General features: G+C 40.1%; 1 protein-coding gene and 1 long non-coding RNA gene across 3 annotated transcripts in view; one reads left to right on the top strand and one right to left on the bottom strand.

Moving 5' to 3' along the window:
- The window catches only part of LOC309667026, a 570,884-nt gene that overhangs the window by 73,661 nt on the left and 473,476 nt on the right, over positions 1–23,747 (top strand). The window lies entirely within an intron of this gene.
- MAN1A1 (mannosidase alpha class 1A member 1) overlaps positions 1–23,747 on the bottom strand; it is a 173,963-nt gene that overhangs the window by 128,950 nt on the left and 21,266 nt on the right. The window lies entirely within an intron of this gene.

Raw genomic sequence — 23,747 nt, 5'->3', positions numbered from 1 at the left:
TATTAACTCTAGCAGAAAGTGAATAATTTTCAAGGGGAGAAATTGTTCTCTAAGAGCCTGTCAAAGTTATACAAAAATTTGTATAACTATTGTGTAATAGTTGTACAAATTTTTTTCAGTGACTCCAAGAATATACTGTAGATAATTATTTTTGCATACTTTAAAAAGGGTTGAGGACTCCTCACCTGTCTAGAATTTCTTCATGCCACTATTCCCAATCCATTAGCAACAGTAATTAAAATATGGACATAATCTGGAAATATTCTAATCTGGCTCCATATTTTAAAATATCTTAAAAAGCATCACATAAAGTTATAAATACTATGTAAAGGCTGTTTATCACTAAAAATCTTCAGTGAGATCAATACAATTTTATTAATAAGAAAGTCTTCATGTGTCCCTGAAACCAATAATGCACATCTTTCTTTAATCAATTTGTATATTTTCTTCCTATCTCACCAGTACTGCTACTAATAATAGCTACCAAAAAATCTGTACTATCTGCTGGGTACTCTGCTAAATGCTTTAAATTCAGTATTGTATTCAATTCTTGTTATAACATTATGAAATGCATTGTATTATCATTGTTTGGTAGATGAAGAAACTGAGACTTTTAGAAGTGAAAACACAAACAACTTTACTCAAAGTCATGACATTTCTCCACAGCTGTGGAGCCAGGGTTCATCCCTGTGTTGGTCTGACTCCAAAGCCAACGGCATTAACCATACACTGCATCAACTTCCTTTAATGAGTCGGCAACAGAATCTTTCTTTGATGAATCAGATTTCTGATCTTCTAACGATCAACAGAATGTGTATATCGTAGTGTTTTTGAGATTTTCTCTTATAAATTAATTTCATTGGAAAGTATAAAAGGTTTGAAGGTAAAATAACCTGATTTATAATCCCTATCGTACCACCAATTAGTCTCATAATCATGGATGAGTCACAGTTTTGCGAGACTTTATCTGAAAACTCGGGATCATAATTCCTCACAGGGTGCATGTAAGGATTACACGAGCATGGCCTGTGTGATGGCTCCCGGCACACATGGCGAATAATCACACGCTTATTGAATTTTAAGCCTATATTGAGATCAATTAAATTCACATCACAGAAACAGAAACCAATGAGCCTCTGAAAAGACTAGGTGCATGAACACTAGGTATAAAAACACCTTGAGATTACATCTCAGTTTGACTTGGTTTTCCCATTAAATGTACTGTACTTGGTAAACTCTTCATTCCTATTCCAAGGATAAATTCAAAAGCTTTTGGAATACACCTGATGCAAGAACAGAAAAAAAAATGTTATGATGATTTGTTTCAGCTCCATGTCTGAATCGAAACCAGTGCCATGTACTATTAATATCTCAAAGACAGCATAAAGCTTTCCTATAGAAGACTGTTGTCAAAAATTATCATTTATACAACGTACCACTAGAACAGAACCTCACTGAGTTACCACTGTAGTATATATTAACTTTCCTTATCTCTTTTTCCCCCTAAGAGAAAATTTGACACCAATTGTTTATCTGCCTGCATTTCAAAAGCTGCTGTGACCCGTTTCTCAAAATGGGCTCCTCATCCCATGGGATTTCTATGTGCAAAGTCAGAAAAGAAAAAGAAAACAATGTGGTCAAAGTGCCCTGTATGGAGCTCTAAGAGTGGTTTCTCCAAGAATCTGTGAAATGAGGAACAGCCATGTTGTTCATGGATTCCAGTGGTTGGTCACCTCTGGAAATGATTTACCACTTTAAAGCCAAATAAGACTTCATGTGTGTGTTTGTGTCTGTGTGTGTGTAGAACAACAATGAGATTAAATTCACAGGTCATACATAAAATCAACTTTGTAACTCAGATTTACGACATACAGATATTTGAAAGCATCAAAATGCTACTAGCCTCTAATTTTACAGTATTAAGCCACTAGCCAGCTAAGGGACCATGAGAATGAAAGCATTTACTCTTTCCAGACTCAGTATGCTCATGAGCTGACAGTACAAGAAGGTCACTTTTAAAATTCAGCTACAAAGATGTGCACAGATAGGATTAATCCTTCACCTTCACAGGCTCCTTCATTTTGTTTTGTAGTCTTTCATCACTTTAATTAGGGTTAGACAGCCTGACATCCGTGGTAGAAAGATTAAAACAGGCCTAAATTCCATGTTGATTAGGATTTCAAACTCCATACTGAAACCCTAATAAAAAAAAAGATAAACTGAAAACAAACCAAAGATTTTTGTTTGAATTTTATTTTTTCCTGAATATTCATATTTGCATTGGTCACACAGCTCACATACAGTGTGAAGGGAAATAAATGAGATTTTGTAATAGTAATCCTTTGTTTTGACCCAGAGAAGCTGGAATTAGGCACGAAATATCCAAAAAATAACATGACTTCTCCTTGACTCTATGCTTATCGAAGATTCTTGGATTAGCACTTTGTTATCAATTGGCATCAGGGCTGAGTAATTAGTGCCACTTATTGAGTGTCCGCTACACTATGTGTGATAAGATGCTAAAGGACTAGCAGGAAAATGTACATGAGTCTATCATGCTTATAATCTAATAGATAAGATGGAAGCTTAACGTTTTCCCTTCTTACACACTCACAAATGTTTATAAATATGAGAACAATAAGAAAAGCAATTAAATGTTGTGCATAACTCCATGAAAGGATGCTCAACATCACTAATCATTAGAGAAATGCAAATCAAAACTACAATGAGGTATCATCTCACACTGGTCAGAATGGCCATCATCAAAAAGTCTATAAACAATAAACACTGGAGTGGGTGTGGAGAAAAGGGAACCCTCTTGCACTGTTGGTAGGAATGTAAATTGATACAGCCACTATGGAGAACAGTATGGAGGTTCCTTAAAAAACTAAAAATAGAGCTACCATATGATCTAGCAATCCCATTCCTGGGCATATATCTGGAAGATGAAAACTCTTAATTCGAAAAGATATATGAACCCCAATGTTTACAGTGGCACTGTTCACAATAGCCAAGACATGGAAAAACCTAAGTGTCTATCAAAAGATGAACAGATAAAGCAGATGTGTTATTATATACAATGGAATATTACTCAGTCCTAAGAAAGAAGTAATGCCATTTGCAGCAACATGGATAGACCCAGAAATTATCCTACTAAGTGAAGTCAGAGAAAAACAAGTATCATATGATATCAATTATATATGGAATCTAAAAAAATGATACAAATGAACTTATTTACAAAACAGAAACAGAGTCATGGACATTGAGAACAAACCTATGGTTCCCAAAGGGGAAGGGTCGGGCAGGGATAAATTAGGAGTTTGGGCTTAACAGATACACACTACCATATATAAAACAGATAACAAGGACCTACTGGACAGCACGGGGAACGATATTCAGTATCTTGTAATAATGTATAATGGAAAAGAATCTGAAAAGATTCAGTTAAAGTGATATAACTGAATCACTTTGCTGTACATCTGAAACACAACATTGTAAATCAAATATACTTCAATTTAAAAAAAATTTTGTAACTAACAGTTTGTTTCAATTTTATGTCCTAATCAAGAGCATGGGAAGCCATGAATAAAGAAAAATATGTTTGAATTTCCCCAGGTATGTGTAGATTTCATAACCTACGTTTTTGTTGCTAAGAACTACCCTTAGCAAATGTTTTTATTTACTGATTCTTTAATCACATGATCTTAAGTTACTCATAAGGCACATTAAAAATCTTTTTGAGGGACTTCCCTGGTGGCGCAGTGGTTGGGAATCTGCTTGCCAATGCAGGGGACATGGGTTCAAGCCCCGGTCTGGGAAGATCCCACATGCCGCGGAGCAACTGGGCCCGTGAGCCACAACTACTGAGCCTGCGCTCTAGAGCCCGTGCCCCGCAGCAAGGGAGGCCACCGCAGTGAGGGGCCCGCGCACAGCAACGAGGAGTGGCCCCGGCTCTCCGCAACTAGAGAGGGCTCGCGTGCAGCAATGGGGACTGAACGCAGCCAAAAATAAATTAAAAAAAAAAAAAAATCTTTTTGAAAATCTCACTCTTTTTTTCCAGACAGGTCTGATGAGGGTTTTGGGCTTTCACTGCCTCTTTTAAAAAGCATACAAGGTCAAGTCCCACTTACAGGGCCATCCTGTGGGGTCTTACACAAAATCTCTATAGTCTGACAGTGTGATCTGGGTCCCTGGCCCCAGCTGACTGACCCAGGGCCTGGTGCCTGACCCACAGGGAGACAACTGAGGGCTGGCCAGGAGCCTTCGAGGTGAGGCACCCGCAGTGTGACGCCCTCGCCAGCGGATGGACCAACCCAATCATCTACTCTACCTAGGGGAGTATAACTCGGAGACAGTCACAGAGAATCCGGAGGCCAGAGAGTGATGCAGAAGCAGAGAAGTACAAATACATAAAGAAAAAAAGCCACAAGAAAGAGTCAGGAAGCAGTTGAAACCACGCGGGAAGACGGAAGGCAAGGACTGGGAAGCGGGCACGGGGTGCTCAGTTAGTTACATGGTGCCCCAGGGGAATTACGTCAGGTCTGTAGAGCCGCTGTACAGCAGCAAACTATGCTGCCGAATGCTGAATGTTGATGAATTATCTTCCTCTCCTCCATGAGGCATGGCTCTTTGCCTGCTGAGACTGTTTACTTACTTCCCTGTGTGTCCTTATAGAAAATCCTCTTGTTTACTGAGGAGCAATGTATAAGAGCGGTCACAGGAGCAGGCATCTAACAAACTGGGTTCATATCTGAGCTCTGCCATCATCGGTGTGACTCTAAGTGAGACAATTAATCTCTCTGAGCCCACTTCCCACACCCATTAAAGGTAAATAAACAAAACTACCAGGCCAGTGGCACTCACATTCCCGCTGTTCTAGAGGACATGAAGGAGCCGTTATCTGGTCCAGCCGAGGACTAGGGTAGGGGTCAATCTACCTCCCTGATTGTTGAAGTGGAGATTGGTGGCCTTCGCTCTTAAAGTTATACTTACAATGGATGCGTGGAACAACACCGATTTTAAATGCCTCTCAGTAGTTTCCACCAAACTTTGTCTGACATGACTTGATTGTCCCATGAAAGTAACGTCTGAAACTCCCAGATAAAAATCTCAACACAAAACATTTTTAGGATCACTGTATCAATCTTCTTTCCTTTAATCTTTGGTGGAACAGGGAAATGGAAGAAAGGAAACAAGACTAAAAAGTATTTTCAGGGAATCAAGTCACAGCTTCACCAAACCCTCGCTTATCCACTGGAAGAAAAATTTCTAGATATGTGAACACGCGACAACAATCTTGCCGCCCCTTCCTCTTATCTGGTGTGGGCCTGCTCGCTGTATTTCCCTGTGGGAATGAAGACTGAGAGGACCAGAAGAAGCACGGAGCCAGCAGGAGACCCTGTGCTGAGGATGCCATCTCAGGGAGCAAGGCAGGTGGGCTTCAGCTGGGGGAGCCGGAGCCCTGCTGCCTAAGGGTCTGATCTCTCACACTCTGTTTCTCATCTTTAAAAACAATAACTGAAGGAAACCAACGTCCCACTGAGGTGCAGGATGTTAACAGTGGGGGAGGATAGGGTGCGTTGGGGCAGGGATATATGGGAACGCTCCATACTTTCCACTCAATTTTGCTGTGAACCTAAAACTGCTCTAAAAATAAGTCTGTATCCAAAAAAAAAAAAAAAGAGAGAGAGAGAGAGAGAGAATAGCATTGTCTTCCTCACATCATGGTCTGGAGATCAAATCTGATAAATGTCTGGCTGGAGGGAGACATCCAAAGAGTGTTCCTGGCCTTCATGCACATCTCCGCCTCACTGCCCCACCAGGTGCAGGAGTTAAACAGAGATAAGGGAGAGCAGTGCAAAGGAAAGCAGACACTGTGCTACACTCACAGCGGACAGGGCAATTCAGGGAGAGAGAAATTAACAGGGTAGGAAAGAGGTCAATGTCACTGAGAGGTGACAGAATGTAGAGCATGGTATAACCCTGCATTCCCAGACACTGCAAGCCTGCAGTCTACCACAATTACAGCGTTTAGCATCCTCTTACCCTAAACGGTATTAGGATGCCACCTAAGACAGTACTGGGAAGATCGTCCCCTTAACACAGTGTCCTGGGCAAGCCCAGAGTCCAGCTACTTTCTATCTGTCCTCACCCAGAATGGAGAAAACCCCTCCCAGCCGTGATAGTTTCCAATCTTACCCCGTATCAAATTAAAACACTCATTCAGCACCTTGCTCAATTTATCTCTTTCGAAAGCTGAAATATATTAGTTCTCTCTCCCCTTCCCCAAGGCTGTTAAGGTATTCTATTTCCAAGGTTCCTTTTCCCCAAAGTCACAAGGACAATTACTACTTATTGAGTACTTATTGGTGGCAGGGCGTGAATTATAAAGACGATATAGTAAGGGTGCCAGATTTAGGAAATAAAAACCTTGCGTGGGACACACTTATACTAAAAAAGCATTTATGTTTATCTGACATGCAAATTTAACAGAGTCCTGTATTTCATCCAGCAGCCCTAGTATAGAGGGATAGGACACACTGAATCCTTGGTTCTGTGTCCAGGGCCAGCTCCCTGGATTGTGCCCTGCTCTGCCTTGGGCTCAAAAGAGGGACTGAAAATTCAGGGGCCAGACAGAAATAGAATGGCCAGGTTTAGGGCAACTGGAAATGACGGGGAATGAGGCCAAACAAGACTGAAGGCCCTGGCTAAAGCCATTAAAAAAAAAATATTCTTAAAAAAAAAAGACTAAGCTTGCTTTCAAGGTTTGAGCCAGGTTTTCCAGGGGTCTAGAAAAAAACCAGTATGCCAGCTAAGGGGAAAAAACATCTGAGCCACAGATGGCCCACAGACCAGCCGTCTGCACTGCAAGCCCTGGTTTATGGGCACATGTCTAGACCTGACTGCTCTGTGCTTAGTAGGCCTGTGGGCATGTCGCTTCCCTCTGGCCCTCTCCCCTAGCTCAGGGAGCAGCGCCCAGCCCACTTCTGACCCAGGCTGCCTTCTGTGCCCGCTCTTGACCGTCCAGGGCCTGCCAGGACATCAATGCTGACTCTACCAAGAATTAGGGAGGTCCTTGAGACCTGAGATGTACAAAGCATTATGCACACACCTCTCAGCAATTCTCTTCCTGCTGAATGAGTGGTAGGTTCACACTTCAGAAAGCATGTATAATTCTAAATCCTACACTGTTCTACAAGTGAAACTGCAGAAGCTGTAAAGGAGAAAGTGCCTTAACTTTGTCCAGCACCTGCAAGGTGCTGGGAGGGGAACCTGATAACACTTTACCACACACTTAATCCTCCTTAATACCTCTGGGGTATTACTACCCCATTTTACAGATGAGGGAGCAGAGGCCCAGCGTAGCGCAAAGGAAGAGCGAGGCATCAAACTCTCTCGTTCTGATTCTTTTCCCTGCATCACTTAGGATGCCTTGACTTTTTTGCTGCTTGCAAACCTTAAGACAGTCCCCCACAGCCTCCGAACTCTTCTGCTGCTCTGTGCACAGGGCCAGCCCTACCTGGGGTACGAAGAGACGCGGCTGGGCCTGGCAGCAAAATGGCACACACCAAGTTGGGCTTGTAAACTGGCTCCAGGACAGGACCTGGCAGCACCAGCTTTTCTTGCCTGCATTGTCTCCTTTAACCCTCAGGACCCTCCTTCCCTCCAATTCAGCTCTCTCTCCAGCTCTGTCTCCCGACTCTTCTCCTCTGGCTGTGCAGACTACTTGGGCAGACAAGATGGCCCTGCCCTGCTCCGACCCTGCCTGTCCCTGGATTTACGGAGAACCGTGAGTCCCTCTCCTTCACACCAAGCCGCTGACTGTGCTGACACCTGCTCTCTTCAGCTGCAGTATTTCCTGAGCTTTATCACCACCACCAGAGCTAAGGGTGGCCAGTTTTTCTCTCCTCTTCTCCACTACTCTACTGCTTCTTTCTTGTCTCTGTGTGTGCAATGTTACCACACACCCCAGGCTGCCTCATAACCAAGGAGGGGATAGATACGCGTTCATATTTTCTTCAGATTGAGATGTCCTGAATTCTCCCACAGCCAATTTAGTATACTTTCTTTTTAAAGATAGCAGGAGATATATAAAGGAGTAATTATTTAATGCTAGTACTGTATGAACCCTAATGGGCTAATAAACACTAATTCCCAATGAATTGAAAGAGCAGTTGGAGCAGTAATCTCTTCTGAAAAAGACTCAGAATGCCTGATAAAGCCAGTTTTAAAAAATGAGAATTCCAGTTAATTGCCACTTGTAGAGGAGGACAGATTGTCCTGTTTCTAAGAATCATCTCACACTCCTAAGAAAAAGCCAGTTTTTCTAGGTCTAGCTCAGAGAATTGGGTTATATGCTATTTAATGGTTCTTTGTGACCAAATTCTGACATTATTTTATGAAACTCTGTGCTATTACCGAATGGAAGAGGGTAGAGGACACCCCTCAAAAACCCAAAACTTGACTAAAATGTAAGTATACAACTCGAAAATACTCGAAGAGATAGTGATTTCACATCTCAGAACTCAGCCATTCGAAAAACACTTGTTCGTATGTTGACTATCTAGCATATTTCTTTTTTTGGAAAGAAGTACTGTTGGTGAGAATGTTTTCTTTACATAGAGAAGCTCTCGATCAGCCAAGGGTCTATGACTTGCTGTTATTTACACCTCAAAAATATCTGTCTTGTAGTTAATGATCGTGCTCTCTTTCCACAGAAGTTGTCACTCGAGTTTAAACGCTCAACGTCAGGGTTTTCATTGTTTGTTTGGTTGATTTTTAATTGATCTAAAACTGCCTTTGTTAGATTACCCCTGCTAAGTAAGAACTAGCAGGCCAGCAAGTGGGCCTTCGCAGGCCAGATGCCAGCTGATCTTCCCTGCCCAGTCCCCAGGCAAAGACTTAGCAGAGCCTTCCCAAGCCTGGGAAACATCATCAACTACAGATCTTTCCTGGCAGTTAAGAGAAAATGATATCCCCTGCTGCGATATCATGAAACTTCCTTTACTCTAAGAAGAAAGTCTAAAAAAAGTATCCACATAGGAAACAAATACTATCCTCATCAGTGAGTATCTTATCTCAAAAGATAGTTTTTTTAGTTTTAATATTTGTAATAATAAAGCAAGTCCAAACATTCTTTTAACTCATGCATGTCATTTCTACAGCTTCAAATTTTCACTACATTTATCTTTTTTGCAGTAGTGACACAATAATGTTTTAGAACAAATATGCTCTCCTTTAAGGGATTTGTTCATAAGATTTGTCAAGTTCACGAAGACTAATAAAATTTTTCTTTTAATATTCCTTTTTTAAACATTACAAATACTATGAAGTTAGAACATAATTAATAAGAAATGAAAAAAGAATTAGCAAAAATTCTCTAAAAAAAATTGCTAATGAGCAAAAGTTAGAGATATTTGCCTTTTAAAATTATGTTCTTTTCTTCTTATTTTTTTAAGCAAGCAAAGTAGCCCTAGAAAGTCAAGACGTGTTCTGCTTCAGTTATCAAGAGGAGAGCTGCAGGATACAGCATTTCTTTTCTTTTTTTCTTTTGTGTGTATGTTCTTTTAATAGACTTTATTTTTTTTTTATAGCAGTTTTAGGTTCATGGCAAAATTAAGCAGAAAGTACAGAGATTTTCATATACCCCCTACCCACACACCGTACCACCTCCCCTACTACTAATATCATGTTCCAGAATGATACACTTGTTACATTGGTGAGTCTACACTGACACATCACCATCACCAGAAGTCCACAGTTTACATTAAGATTGTTATTGTACATTCTATGGGTTTTGGCGAATGTATAATGACTTGTATCCATCATTATATTAACATACAGAATAGTTTCACTGCCCTAAAAATCCTCTGTGCTCCCTCTTTTCTTCCCTCTCCCCTACCCCACCCTACAACCACTGATATTTTTACTGCCTCCATAGATTTGCCTTGTCCAGAATGCCATATAGTTGAAATCATATAGTACGTAGCCTTTTCAGACTGGCTTCTTTCACTTAGTAAATATGTACTTAAGGTTCCTCTATGTCTGAATTTTCATGGCTTAGTAGCTCATTTCTTTTTAGTACTGAATAATATTCCATTGTCTGCATGTCTCACAGTTTATTTATCCATTTACCTTCTGAAGGACATCTTGGTTGCTTCCAAGTTTTGGCAATTATGAATAAAGCTGTTATCAATAGGAGAGTTGCAGGGACGAGTGTTTCCTTTTCAAATTAAAACCAGAAATCACTATTTTCTTAACTAAAGGATTACAAATTATAATTTTGTAAGTTATTACTTCTTGAAGGTAAAATTCATACAAAATATATTGGTTATAAAATGTCACATATTACAGGGAAATTTTTTTTAAACTTCTTAAATGATTACCCGTAAAATTGTCCACTATTAGTAAATAGTTGGGGCACTCCTTGTCATTCGAGATTCCATAATTTTATATTATGAAAGTAATCCTTTTGTATACTGCAGATCACAGTTTTAAACATTATTATCAGAGAATACCAATAATGAAAATGTTTTATAAAAGGTACTATTTTGAAAATCACCTATGAAATGTCATATTTATGTATACTAAATATCAAAAATGCTAGTTCCTAAGTATAAACTTGGAGTAGCAACTAGTGTTTCTATAAGACTTAAAATCCATAATTGGTGTGCCACAAAAAGGTACTTTCTTATCCTTAACAGAAAGGGCCAGGGGCTTCCCTGGTGGCGCAGTGGTTGAGAATCTGCCTGCCAATGCAGGGGACATGGGTTCAAGCCCTGGTCTGGGAAGATCCCACATGCCGCAGAGCAACTAGGCCCGTGAGCCACAACTACTGAGCCTGTGCGTCTGGAGCCTGTGCTCCGCAACAAGAGAGGCCGCGACAGTGAGAGGCCCGCGCACCGCGATGAAGAGTGGCCCCCGCTCGCCGCAACTAGAGGAAGCCCTCGCACAGAAACGAAGACCCAACACAGCCAAAAATAAATAAATAAATTTAAAATAAAAAAAAAAGGGCCAGCATTTATTGAACACTTACATGTCAGGAAATATGTAAAGCATTTACATATTCTCTCAGTCCCTCACAACAATCTTACGAGGAAAGTAGTCTCCCCACTGAGAGTCCCATTGCACAAATGAAGAAATCAAGAGGTTAAATAATTTTCCCAAGGTCAGCCCTTTAGCAGGGGTGGAGGCTGTCTCTGAATTTAGGCTGACTCTGAAGCCTGTACACTGTACTGACCTAAAGATGTGACCCATGCAATCGGGGGAACCTGCCTTCCAAATAAGCCTCCAAACAAACTGTTAACTCATGTTATTGATATACATATTTGCATGCTTTCTATTACCTATTTAATTATTTTGGATAAACTCAACTTTCAGTAGTGAGACTTCAGAAATGTGCCATGCAAAACCACCTTCCAATCTTTCCCTTTTTGAAAACTTTGCTGATACAGGAGAGAAACATTAAATATACTGGTAGATTAAGGAACTAAAATGAAAATGAGAATATCTCTTGCTTCTGGTACCCTGTGGAAAAACATATCTTACATACATTGAAAAAGAATTTTGCTTTACATACATTTTAACATCTAAAATTTCCTTCCAGTGAAGTTCATCTCCATTTGAGCATCCTACAGTGTTAGATCATAATCTTTATTCTTGGTTTCATAGTATATGACACTTCTTCACCAAGAAAACACACCGATAATTTTGTTTTTTGGCAACTGCAAAAAGACATTTTAGCCAATATGAGTTTAAATGTCAACAGCATTCTATAAATTGCCCTAACATTGGCAATAATATCAGATTTCTTTCTAAATACCTACCAAAAAAGTATAGCAATACTGATTATTTTTCAATGCTCTTTCTACTATAGTTTTATCTAGACTTCTACTATGTTACTAATGTTATTACTGAAGATGGCAAACAATTATTTTGGACTATATGTGGTACCACTGTTCAGGCAAGCAATCATACCTAGTATGGTTGTATCACTGCCGCCCTATAAGCCATATTTTCTATGGGTTGAAGATAATCTGAGATGTTTTGTAAGTGGTGGCAAGTATTTCCCAGGCTTGAAAATATATTACTCTAACCATTCTGTTAGAACTTTAAATTCTGATAAGGCTAGATTTTTTTTGGTAGAAAGAGATAATCATCATTCATTCTACAGTTGCTGGATGGCAAGTGCACAGAATTAAATATATGCCAGATTCAGTGATCTGTTAAAAGAAGACGGTATTACTTAGTATTAGCTTTGGAATGACTTCCAATTTTGTTCAGCTATTTCATGGCTTAAAAATTGGGCAAAGACCTTCATAGATTTAAGAAGGAAAAAAAAAGTGCCAAGTTTATGAGCAGAGGTCAAATTATTTCACTATTCAGAAAGACTACATAAAGCTACAAAACAATAATAAAAATGGGAAAATTATGAATATACATTCTACCTGTCGCAGACTGATTCACTCCACACCCAAATCTCCCTCTGCCTTGCCTGTCCTTGGAAGAGAAGCTGTAAAAGCCAAATGTGTGCTTCCCTAATCTCTCTACAGCTAGAGGTAGCTATGTGGCAAAGCTCACGCCAATGAGATGTTTGTCAAGGTCTGTCAACAGCCCTGTTCTCCCTCTTCTTTCTTCCTTGAATGGAGGTGTGACACAGGTAGATGTGCTGTCACAGTGGCTGTTCTGCTACCATAAATGAGTGAAAACCCAGAACTACAGAGGCATCAACCTGATGCAGGAGACTGTGACAGCCTGCCCAGTTATAAGTTCAAACTACAGTTATTTTATTACTTAACTCATTGATGACCAGTCACTAATGAATTTAACATTTGAGTAGCTATCCTTTGGTTGTCTTTTAAAAACCTGAGTGACCAGATCAAAATTGGACTTATACCATACCCCAATCTGGGGAAAGAGGAAGTTTTTCTCTGGATTATTTCTTTTCATAATACTGTTTGGCAGCTGAAACTACTCTAAAGGTTTGATCAGAACAGTTGTATAATAATAAATCGTATGATTTATCAAAGAAATTATGGTAGCTGAGTCCTTTGTTCAAGCTTTAAAAGACCAGTGTGGGTTAGGGGGATGGGCATAAATGATTAAAAAAAGAAAAAGTATGTAGTCAGGATTCCTGGATTCACCCAGAAAACAGTAACTTCATGGGACAATTTGAGTTGTTTTCCTCCACCTTGCTTGAAAAAAGTAAAATATTTGTTCAAAATGGGATAAAATATTCAAGTAAATATTGTTATCAAACAAGAAGACTATGCTATATTTCTGAATGAAAATCTCAAATATTAGTTCAGGCATCTTCTATAATAGAACTTATCCACAGTGCTGGTAAAAACTGAATTACCCTAAGAGTTGCATCCCATTCTTGTTAAGCTATCTGAAAAGGGCTCTGGTTAAAAAATATATAAAATAGTACTTACTAAATATTGTGCTTCTGGGGAGTAAAACTAACAATATGAGTTGAAATGTTTAATTTTTATGTACTTTTTTTAAAAATATTTATTTATTTATTTATGGCTGTGTTGGGTCTTCGTTTCTGTGCAAGGGCTTTCTCTAGTCGTGGCAAGCGGGGGCCGCTCTTCATCGCGGCACGCGGGCCTCTCACTATCGCGGCCTCTCTTGTTGCGGAGCACAGGCTCCAGACGCACAGGCTCAGTAGTTGTGGCTCATGGGCCCAGCTGCTCCGCGGCATGTGGGATCTTCCCAGACCAGGGCTCGAACCCGTGTCCCCTGCATTGGCAGGCAGATTCTCAACCACTGCGCCACCAGGGAAGCCCCTTTATGTACTTTTATGGAGCATCATAGCTGAGTTATAATTTCTTTCTCTCAAATGTAAAATTTATCTCCCTCAAATATGTGTGTGTCCCATTTACCATTGCAACAAAAAGAATAAAATACCTAGGAATAAACCTACCTAAGGAGACAAAAGACCTGTATGCTGAAAACTCTAAGACACTGATGAAAGAAATTAAACATGATACAAACAGATGGAGAGATATACCATGTTCTTGGATTGGAAGAATCAACATTGTGAAAATGACTATACTACTCAAAGCAATCTACAGATTCAATGCAATCCCTAGCAAACTACCAATGGCATTTTTCACAGAACTAGAACAAAAAATTTCACAATGTGTATGGAAACACAAAAGACCCTGAATAGCCAAAGCAATCTTGAGAAAGAAAAACAGAGCCGGAGGAATCAGGCTCCTGCACTTCAGACTATACTACAGAGCTACAGTAATCAAGACAGTGTGGTACTGGCACAAAAACAGAAATACAGATCAATGGAACAGGATAGAAAGCCCAGAGATAAACCCATGCACATATGGTCACCTTATCTTTGATAAGGGAGGCAAGAATATATAATGGAGAAAAGACAGCCTCTTCAATAAGTGGTACTGGGAAAACTGAACAGCTACATGTAAAAGAATGAAATTAGAACACTTACCTAACACCATACACAAAAATAAACTCAAAATGGATTAAGGACCTAAATGTAAGGCCAGACACTATAAAACTTTTAGAGGAAAACATAGGCAGAACACTCTATGACATAAGTCACAGCAAGATCATTTTTGACCCACCTCCTAGAGAAATGGAAATAAAAACAAAAATAAACAAATGGGACCTAACGAAACTTAAAAGCTTTTGCACAGCAAAGGAAACCATAAACAAGACGAAAAGACAACCCTCCGAATGGGAGAAAATATTTGCAAATGAAGCAACTGACAACGGATTAATCTCCAAAATATACAAGCAACTCATGCAGCTCAATATCAAAAAACAAGAAACCCAATTAAAAAATGGGCAAGAGACCTAAATAGACATTTCTCCAAAGAAGATATACAGATTGCCAACGAACACATGAAAGGATGCTCAACATCACTAATCATTAGAGAAATGCAAATCAAAACTACAATGAGGTATCACCTCACACCAGTCAGAATGGCCATCATCAAAAAATCTACAAACAATAAATGCTGGAGAGGGTGTGGAGAAAAGGGAACCCTCTTGCACTGTTGGTGGGAATGTAAACTGATACAGCCACTATGGAGAACAGTATGGAGGTTCCTTAAAAAACTAAACATAGAACTACCATATGACTCAGCAATCCCACTACTGGGCATATACCCTGAGAAAAGCATAATTCAAAAAGAGTCATGTACCACAATGTTCATTGCAGCACTATTTACAATAGCCAGGACATGGAAGCAACCTAAGTGTCCATCGACAGATGAATGGATAAAGAAGATGTGGCACATATATACAATGGAATATTACTCAGCCATAAAAAGAAATGAAATTGAGTTATTTGTAGTGAGGTGGATGGACCTAGAGTCTGTCACACAGAGTGAAGTAAGTCAGGAAGAGAAAAACAAATACCGTATGCTAACACATATATATGGAATCTAAAAAACAAAAAAAATGGTTCTGAAGAACCTAGGGGCAGGACAGGAATAAAGACGCAGACATAAAGAATGGACTTGAGGACACGGGGAGGGGGAAGGGTAAGCTGGGATGAAGTAAGAGAGTGGCATGGACACACAGACACTACCAAATGTAAAATAGACAGCTAGTGGGAAGCAGCCGCATAGCCCAGGGAGATCAGCTCGGTGCTTTGTGACCCCCTAGAGGGGTGGGATAGGGAGGGTGGGAGGGAGACGCAAGAGGGAGGGGATATGGGGATATATGTATACACATAGTTGATTCACTTTGTTATACAGCAGATACTAACACAACATTGTAAAGCAATTATGCTCCAATAAAGATGTTAAAAAAAATGTGTGTCTGTGTGTGTATGAAAGAACACAATTTTTTGCTGTTTTATTATAACTACATCAAATCTTGTTTAAAATAGGTCAGTATATTTGTGATCTTCAACTACTGATTTCCATATAAACTGACTGTTTTGTACTACATATTTTCTTCTCATTGTTTGAACAATATTAGAATTCCACATCCTTCATTTCTGAACACAAGACTGTTGTTCCAAATAGTATGACCTTCTACCGTCAACAGAAAATACCTTCCTAGCCCTGAATATAAAATACTGTCCTTGGCTTAAGACTCTCTAACTTGATTTAGAATATCCTTGTTTAAAATGCTTCTCAGAAGGAGGAGAATATTCTGCCTTCTCCCAGGACGCTCTATCAGGATTTATGAGGGATCTGTCCCTCCTGCCTGCTTCCTTAGTCCTGTCTCAGAAGGATATCCTCCCAGGAACTAACTACTCATTTTAAAATTTTACTGGCAAAGATCTGAGGTCCTGAAATGTAATAATAGATCAAATACATAACCTGAAAATGTGTACCCTGGGCAATAATGAGGGTGATGCAGTAGGCTCAGCCTCCAACACACTGGCCGGCTCCTGGAGGATATGCTCTCACAGAAGGAAGCAGATGAAACCTGTCAGCCAGGCAGAGAGCAAATTCCAGAACAGATTCAGTGGGGCAGTGGGGTGCAACTGCTCTGCTGTCCTCATACTGGACTCTCTGGACTCCAACTCCCAACTTCACTCCCACCTGTTCCTTTGTGCCAGGCTGAACTGTTCATTCCTTTCACGAACATGTGCGTGCCTATAGCTACAAGGCCTGTGCTACATTCACTTTCTGTCCACAAGGGGCTAACCTGTGCACGGCTGTATGTCTGTGTGATTAAGTCTTACCAGTGTTACTAAGTGCTGTAATTCTGGTTCCACTGTTTTCTCCTCTCTCTGACTTGGACCTCTGGGTCCTGGGCTCTACTCAGCTTAGACCCAGGACTACTGTGATATGCCTTGCTGGTGATATTCTTTGGAACCCAGACTCACACCTCAGCTCCATTCTCAGGACTACTGGCAACCAGCTGTTGTACAGGAACTGTCTTCCTAGCATGACTTCTACCTTCAACCCAGTCCCCTCAAGTCACTGCCCCAGTCCATCACAATAAAATGCCATTCTATGGGGCTTCCCTGGTGGCGCAGTGGTTGAGAATCTGCCTGCCAATGCAGGGGACACGGGTTCGAGCCCTGGTCTGGGAAGATCCCACATGCCGCGGAGCAACTGGGCCCGTGAGCCACAATTACTGAGCCTGTGCGTCTGGAGTCTGTGCTCCGCAACAAGAGAGGCCGCGATAGTGAGAGGCCCGTGCACTGCGATGAAGAGTGGACCCCGCTCGCCGCAACTAGAGAAAGCCCTTGCACAGAAACGAAGACCCAACACAGCCATAAAAAAAAAAAAAAAACAATGCCATTCTACACGTTTACACAGGCAAGAGGCATGGTCCTGTGATTGCTGCTGAGCTAAGCCTGTTTACCAAAGTTCTTTCCATAGCAGAACATGTGTAACTGCCGATTCATTGCAATCCAAGGTCCCTCTCTCCCAGATCAACTTATTCTCGATGGAGAAACTTAAGCATTTCCCTATGTTTCACTGGTAAAGTTGCTAAAGAGTTTTTCTGAGTCTTCATCACAAAGCTCTAAATTATGAAGTGGCAAAATAAAATTTGGGTAACAGTCATTTCAAAATCGAAGGAAGGCCTTAACTTGTTTTCAACGGCTATGTAGCTTGATCTTTTAATGCTCAGAGATGCCACCAAGCCATATCGAGGTGGTCGCTGATGGACAAGACTCTCCAATGTAACAGCCTGAGATCACAGGACATGAACTGGACTTTGTCCAAACCCTTGAAAGATGCCAATTACTCTTAAAACTAATCCCTCTTAATCAGGAAGTCTGTGAAGAAGTAGTTATCACTGTTCTACCACTTTTCTAAAGAGTGTCACAAAAACAAAGTTTTGAAGCTTAACAAAAGACCACACTAAAAAATGTAATTATACTGTAAACTGCTTTTCCCAGTTTCTGGCCCTGAAGACAAAGTAAGGCAGATATGGTGCATTACCAAAAACATTTTGTTTGTTCCTTTTAAATGAAGTGCCTGGGGGTTTCTCTTTGAACCTCTATAGGTACATAACAAGCTGAAAAGGACAGAGTGGATGTCATCCTCACTGCAATGAACACTCTCCTTTTGCTGATATTTGTATAAGCCAAGAATCTGTTAAACACAACAAGAAAAATCTATTTCTAGTCTATACAATCACATATTTTACCAATACTTAGCAACTGTATCATGTAATCATGTAATCAATTATCAAGTATTTCTCAGCACCTACTTGGTGCCCAGCATATCCGGGTTCTGCTTAATCCATAATAATTTACAGCTACAGGTTGTTGTGTTTGTGTCTTGTGGTTCTCAGTTCCTTCAGGGAGATGACAGAGAGGAAGGTAAGGGAATGCACCCAGATTCTTTGCTTTCCCTCCCGGATGACAGTCTAACCAGTTCTCTGCACCCTAGTGGTAGTGCAGGTATTGATGACTAACTGACCCAGTCATCAAAAGGACAAATTCTGTGAAAAAGGAGAATGGATAAATATAGTCCTGGATAGTGAGAAAGACAACTCAAATAGCTAAACTTGCGGTGGAGGTAACAGGGGTGAGGGGTAATGGAGAGGAAGGACTGGGTGAAGAATATTCTAAATCATTTGATACACGTAAGAGGGAGGGGAGGGAGTGAAGACAGTAAACACACAAGCCTTATATGATATTCAGAAATAAAAATGGCACTGGCACAAATGTTGCAGGCCTTTCTAGACCATATACTACAATGTAGGTAAATTCTAAATTGGTAACTAGAGTGGGTAGTTATCTTGACTGTTACTCTGTTTCAACATACATAGTAACAGCAAATTCCCAAATTCAAGTAATTTCTTGCCTATGATCTCCCGAAGAAAGCTCACTGGAAAAGTAGAAATTCTGCTCATTTCTTCACAAGAACAGAGTATTTCTAACACCTAATTGTGTATTCTAGAGGTTAAGCACATTCTTGTGAAATCTGTGTTACATATAAAAATAGATAAGTAGATAGACAAGGATTTTTTTTAAACACTGGAAAACAATTATTATTACTACTACTATTATTATTATTTTACAGTAGAACTCAGAGCCCCATGGCTGTCAAGCATGAACAGCCTCAGTGTTTAAAAGTCATTAATGAAACAGGAATATCTTATTTGCAAATGAAGTTGTTACTAAAACCATAAACCACTGGTTTAAAACAGGGTTTCTCAACCTCTGTACTACTGACATTTTGGGTGGATAATTCTTTGCTGTAGGGGGATTTTCTGTGCATTGCAGGATGTTTAATAGGATCCCTGGCTTCTATCCACTAGATGCTTAGAGCATATAACCCCAGATGTGACAGCCAATGTCTCCAGACATTTCCAAATGTCCTCGGGGGGGGGGGGCGGGGGGCAAAATAGCCCTGGTTGAGAAGCCATGGTTAAAACAAACTGTTTGATTAGAATAATAATCCTAATACTTATACAGCACATGTACTAGGCACGATTCAATTCAATGCTCAATGACAACTTTATGAAGTAGGGCTTATTTTAACCTCCATTTTATAGATGAGGAAACTGAGGTACAGAGAGGTTAAGTTAGTTGCCCAAGGTCACTGGACATATAAGTGGCAAACAGGGAAGTCAAACCCAAGGAGTCTGGTTCCAGAGTTTGTGTTCCTAACTTCTATACTACACTTGCTATGATATATGGAGAATAGACACAAATCAGAATTATTTTTCATTCAAGATTTTTAATAGTCTATAACATCAGGTGCCTTACATACCCCTGAGTTCAGAATACTCATTTGTAAAATAAAAATGATAATGAAATGAAAATAAGATACTTTATCAAAGGCCTCAAGAAAATCTCTAAGAATAAAGAGTAGAATATTTTTCTTATTTAGCAATACTCTTTACATCTGGATATATCTCTGGTTTCTTTCTCCTCTTTACCTGCATACAGCAATTAGAGTCGGTTATACACAAAGGAACTACTATAAAACCTGGCTTCTTTTGGTGTGGTTTCCCCTACTCGTAATCTGAAGCACAAAATACCTCCTGCATAACAGGTTGGTTGATCACAAACTACAGCAACAGGCCACACAATTCACCAATAGCTGCTGAGTAACTCTTGTATGTAAGGGACTGTACTGCACTTAGTGCCACATTCTGGATCACACATAGTACCCACAAGTGGTAAGTAGAAATCCCCCCAAAGAGGCCCACTCCCTGGACTTGTGAATATGTTATTTTACATGGCAAAAAGAAAGTTTGCAGATGTAATGAAAGTTACTTGAGGATAATTAAGACAACCTTAAAATACAGAGATAAGCCCGTATTATTCAGGCACACCTAATCTAGTCACCTGAGCCCTTAGAAGCAGAGAACACTCTTTAGCTGGAGGCAGAAGAGATACAGCAGAGGGGAAAGTCAGAGATTCATCACACTCAATGTTATGTTGCCAATTTGAAGATGGAGGGGCTATGTGACCGCGAATGCACGCAGCCTCTAGGAGCTGAGAGCCTCCTGGCTGACAGCCAGCAAGGAAGTGGGGATGCCAGCCCTGCAGTTACAAGGAACTGAATTTTGCAACAATTTGAAAGAAACTCTAAGAGGATCCTCCTCCAGAGCTTGCAGGTAAGAGCCTGGCACCTTGATTTTGGCCTTATGAGACCCAGTGCAGAGAAACCAAAAAACAAGCCCACTCAGACTCTGACCTACAGAACTGTGAGACATTAATTTGTATTGTTTTAAGCTACTATGTTTGTGATAATTTGTTGCAGCAGCTATAAAAACTAACAGCACACAATATGCCTGAGACAAGAAAGAACAGTAATTTACCCACTGCCATGGCACAAATTACCAAGTGGTAGATGGGTTTAGAAACCTGGTCTTTCAACCTCCAAACTATTTCCTTAAATAATCGATATCTACATCATAGTGGAAGCAAATAGTTTTGCGTCCACTCATTCACTGGCTCCTAACAACAGCCATGAAAGGTAGGCATTATCGTCCTTTTTAGAGATGAGAAAGGCTCAAAGAATTGTGTACTTACACAGGGTAAGGCTGTTCATAAGTGACAAAGCCATGAGTTCTTTCATCTCACTGCCTTTGCATGTGCTGCCTTTAACAGTAAAACTGTAATAAATATATTATAGAGGATTAAACAAAGCAAGCCATAAGAGCACAGAAAGACAAATGATTTTCTGCTGAAGGGGGATAGGAACAGGTAAGAATTTGTGGAACTGGTAACATTTAAGTTGTATTTTGATGGACAGGTAGGATTTCAAAAGATGATGATTGCTAGGACTTGCTGTTGTTATCGTAAACTTGGAATCAAAGCAGCAATATGATAGGTATTAAAGAGTGAACATCTCAGGGCAGGTTTGGTTCATGAACTGGTATTTTTCAGGCAAACCTGTATCATAGTTACTGGAACAATATGAAAATGCTGATGCTGGTAAACTGCAATTTCATGACAGGAGAACTTTCTGTACTGAACATATAGCAGAACCACAGAAAATCTGCCTCTAACAAGTAGTCCTACAACAGAGAAACTTCCAATAAGAAAAATGCAGCTGGGTGCAGCAGAGATGGTGGGAGACCTCTGTGTAGCCAGGAAACCCTCTCCTCCCCGACAGTCAAGAGGCTCTGTGCCATGGCTGCACCAGTGCTAAAAACCAATTCTCCACCCCTTGGCCATAGCTGATTAGACGCCTAACTACTGCTGGGTCAGATTCCCTGTTCTGGGAATTTGGAGTTGAGTCTTTGCCTTCTCCAAATATGGCAGAGTTGCTGAATGCTGCTAAAGAGAAAAATCAAACAAGTGAGCAGATGGGGCCATCACAAATCCATGGCCGCCAGCCCCAAATGTGTGCTCAGCAGGCTACTTATTTCTCTGTTCAATCTCCCCATTGTCCCTTGTCATCTTGCAGCTACTACCCCATCTCTCTAGTCCCATTCATGGCAGCCTTCTTGAAAGAGTTCTCTCGGTCCTTCCTTACCTCCACTACAACATGGCGCTCACCACAAATATGCCACTGAAGATGCTCCAGTCGGGGTCGCCTTCTACCTGCTTAATACCAAACCCAAAGGCCAGTTCTTAGTCCTTCTCTTGCCTCTCAGCCACATTTGACACTGCTGAGACTCACCAGAAAAAATGCAAAAATGCTCCAGGGTGCCACACTCTAGTTTTCTTTGTACACCTTTTTTTTTGAATTTTATTTATTTTTTATACAGCAGGTTCTTATTAGTTATCTATTTTATACATATTAGTGTATATATGTCAATCCCAATCTCCCAGTTCATCCCACCCACCCCCCCACTCTACTTTCCCTCCTTGGTGTCCATACGTTTGTTCTCTACATCTGTGTCTCTATTTCTGCCTTGCAAACCACTTGATCTGTACCATTTTTCTAGATTCCACATAGATGCCTTAATATACGATATTTGTTTTTCCCTTTCTGATATACTTCACCATGTGTGACAGCCTCTAGGTCCATCCATGTCTCTACAAATGACCCAATTTTGTTCCTTTTTATGGCTGAGTAATATTCCATTGCATATATGTACCACATCTTCTTTATACATTCATCTGTCAATGGGCATTTAAGTTGCTTCCATGACCTGCCTATTGTAAATAGTTCTGCAAAGAACACTGGGGTACATGTGTCTTTTTTAATTATGGTTTTCTCCGGGTATATATCCAGAAGTGGGATTGCTGGGTCATATGGTAATTCTATTTTTAGTTTTTTAAGGAACCTCCATACTGTTCTCCATAGAGGCTGTATCAATTTACATTCCCACCAACAATGCAAGAGGGGTCCCTTTTCTCCACACCCTCTCCAGCATTTGTTGTTTGTAGATTTTCTGATGACACTCATTCTAACTGGTATGAGGGGATAACTCATTGTAGTTTTGATTTGCATTTCCCTAATAATTAGTGATCTTGAGCAGCTTTTCATGTGCCTCTTGGTCATCTGTATGTCTTCTTTGGAGAAATGTCTATTTAGGTCTTCTGCCCATTTTTGGATTGGGTTGTTTGTTTTTTTAATATTGAGGTGCATGAGTTGTTTATATATTTTGAGATTAATCCTTTGTCCGTTGATTCATTTGCAAATATTTTCCCCCATTCTGAGGGTTGTCTTTTCGTCTTGTTTACGGTTTTCTTTGCTGTGCAAAAGGTTTTAAGTTTCATTAGGTCCCACTTGTTTATTTTTGTTTTTATTTCCATTACTCTAGGAGGTGGATGAAAAAAGATCTTGCTGTGATTTATGTCAAAGAGTGTTCTTCCTATGTTTTCCCTATCAAAATTTTTTGTATGTATATGTATGTATTTTTTGTATGTATAGTATCATGTCATCTGCAAACAGTGACAGTTTTACTTCTTTTCCAATTTGTATGTTTTATAGTGTCTGGTCTTACATCTAGGTCTCTAATCCATTTTGAGTTTATTTTTGAGTATGGTGTTAGGGAGTGTTCTAATTTCATTCTTTCACATGTAGCTGTTCAGTTTTCCCAGTACCACTTATTGAAGACATTGTCTTTTCTCCATTGTATATCCTTGCCTCCTTTGTCATAGATTAGTTGACCATAGGTGCGTGGGTTTATCTCTGGGCTTTCTATCTTGTTCCATTGATCTGTTTCTGTTTTTGTGCCAGTACCATATTGTCTTGATGACTGTAGCTTTGTAGTATAGTCTGAAGTCAGGGAGTCTGATTCCTCCAGCTCCGTTTTTTTTCCCTCAAGACTGCTTTGGGTATTTGGGGTCTTTCGTGTCTCCATACAAATTGTGAAATTTTTTGTTCTAGTTCTGTGAAAAATGTCAGTGGTAGTTTGATAGGGATTGCATTGAA

This window comes from Balaenoptera physalus, assembly GCF_965194825.1.
Source record: "Balaenoptera physalus genome assembly, chromosome: 9".
NCBI lineage: Eukaryota > Metazoa > Chordata > Mammalia > Artiodactyla > Balaenopteridae > Balaenoptera > Balaenoptera physalus.
Note: the sequence above shows the minus strand (reverse complement) of the source record. Positions and strands in the feature narration are given on the sequence as shown.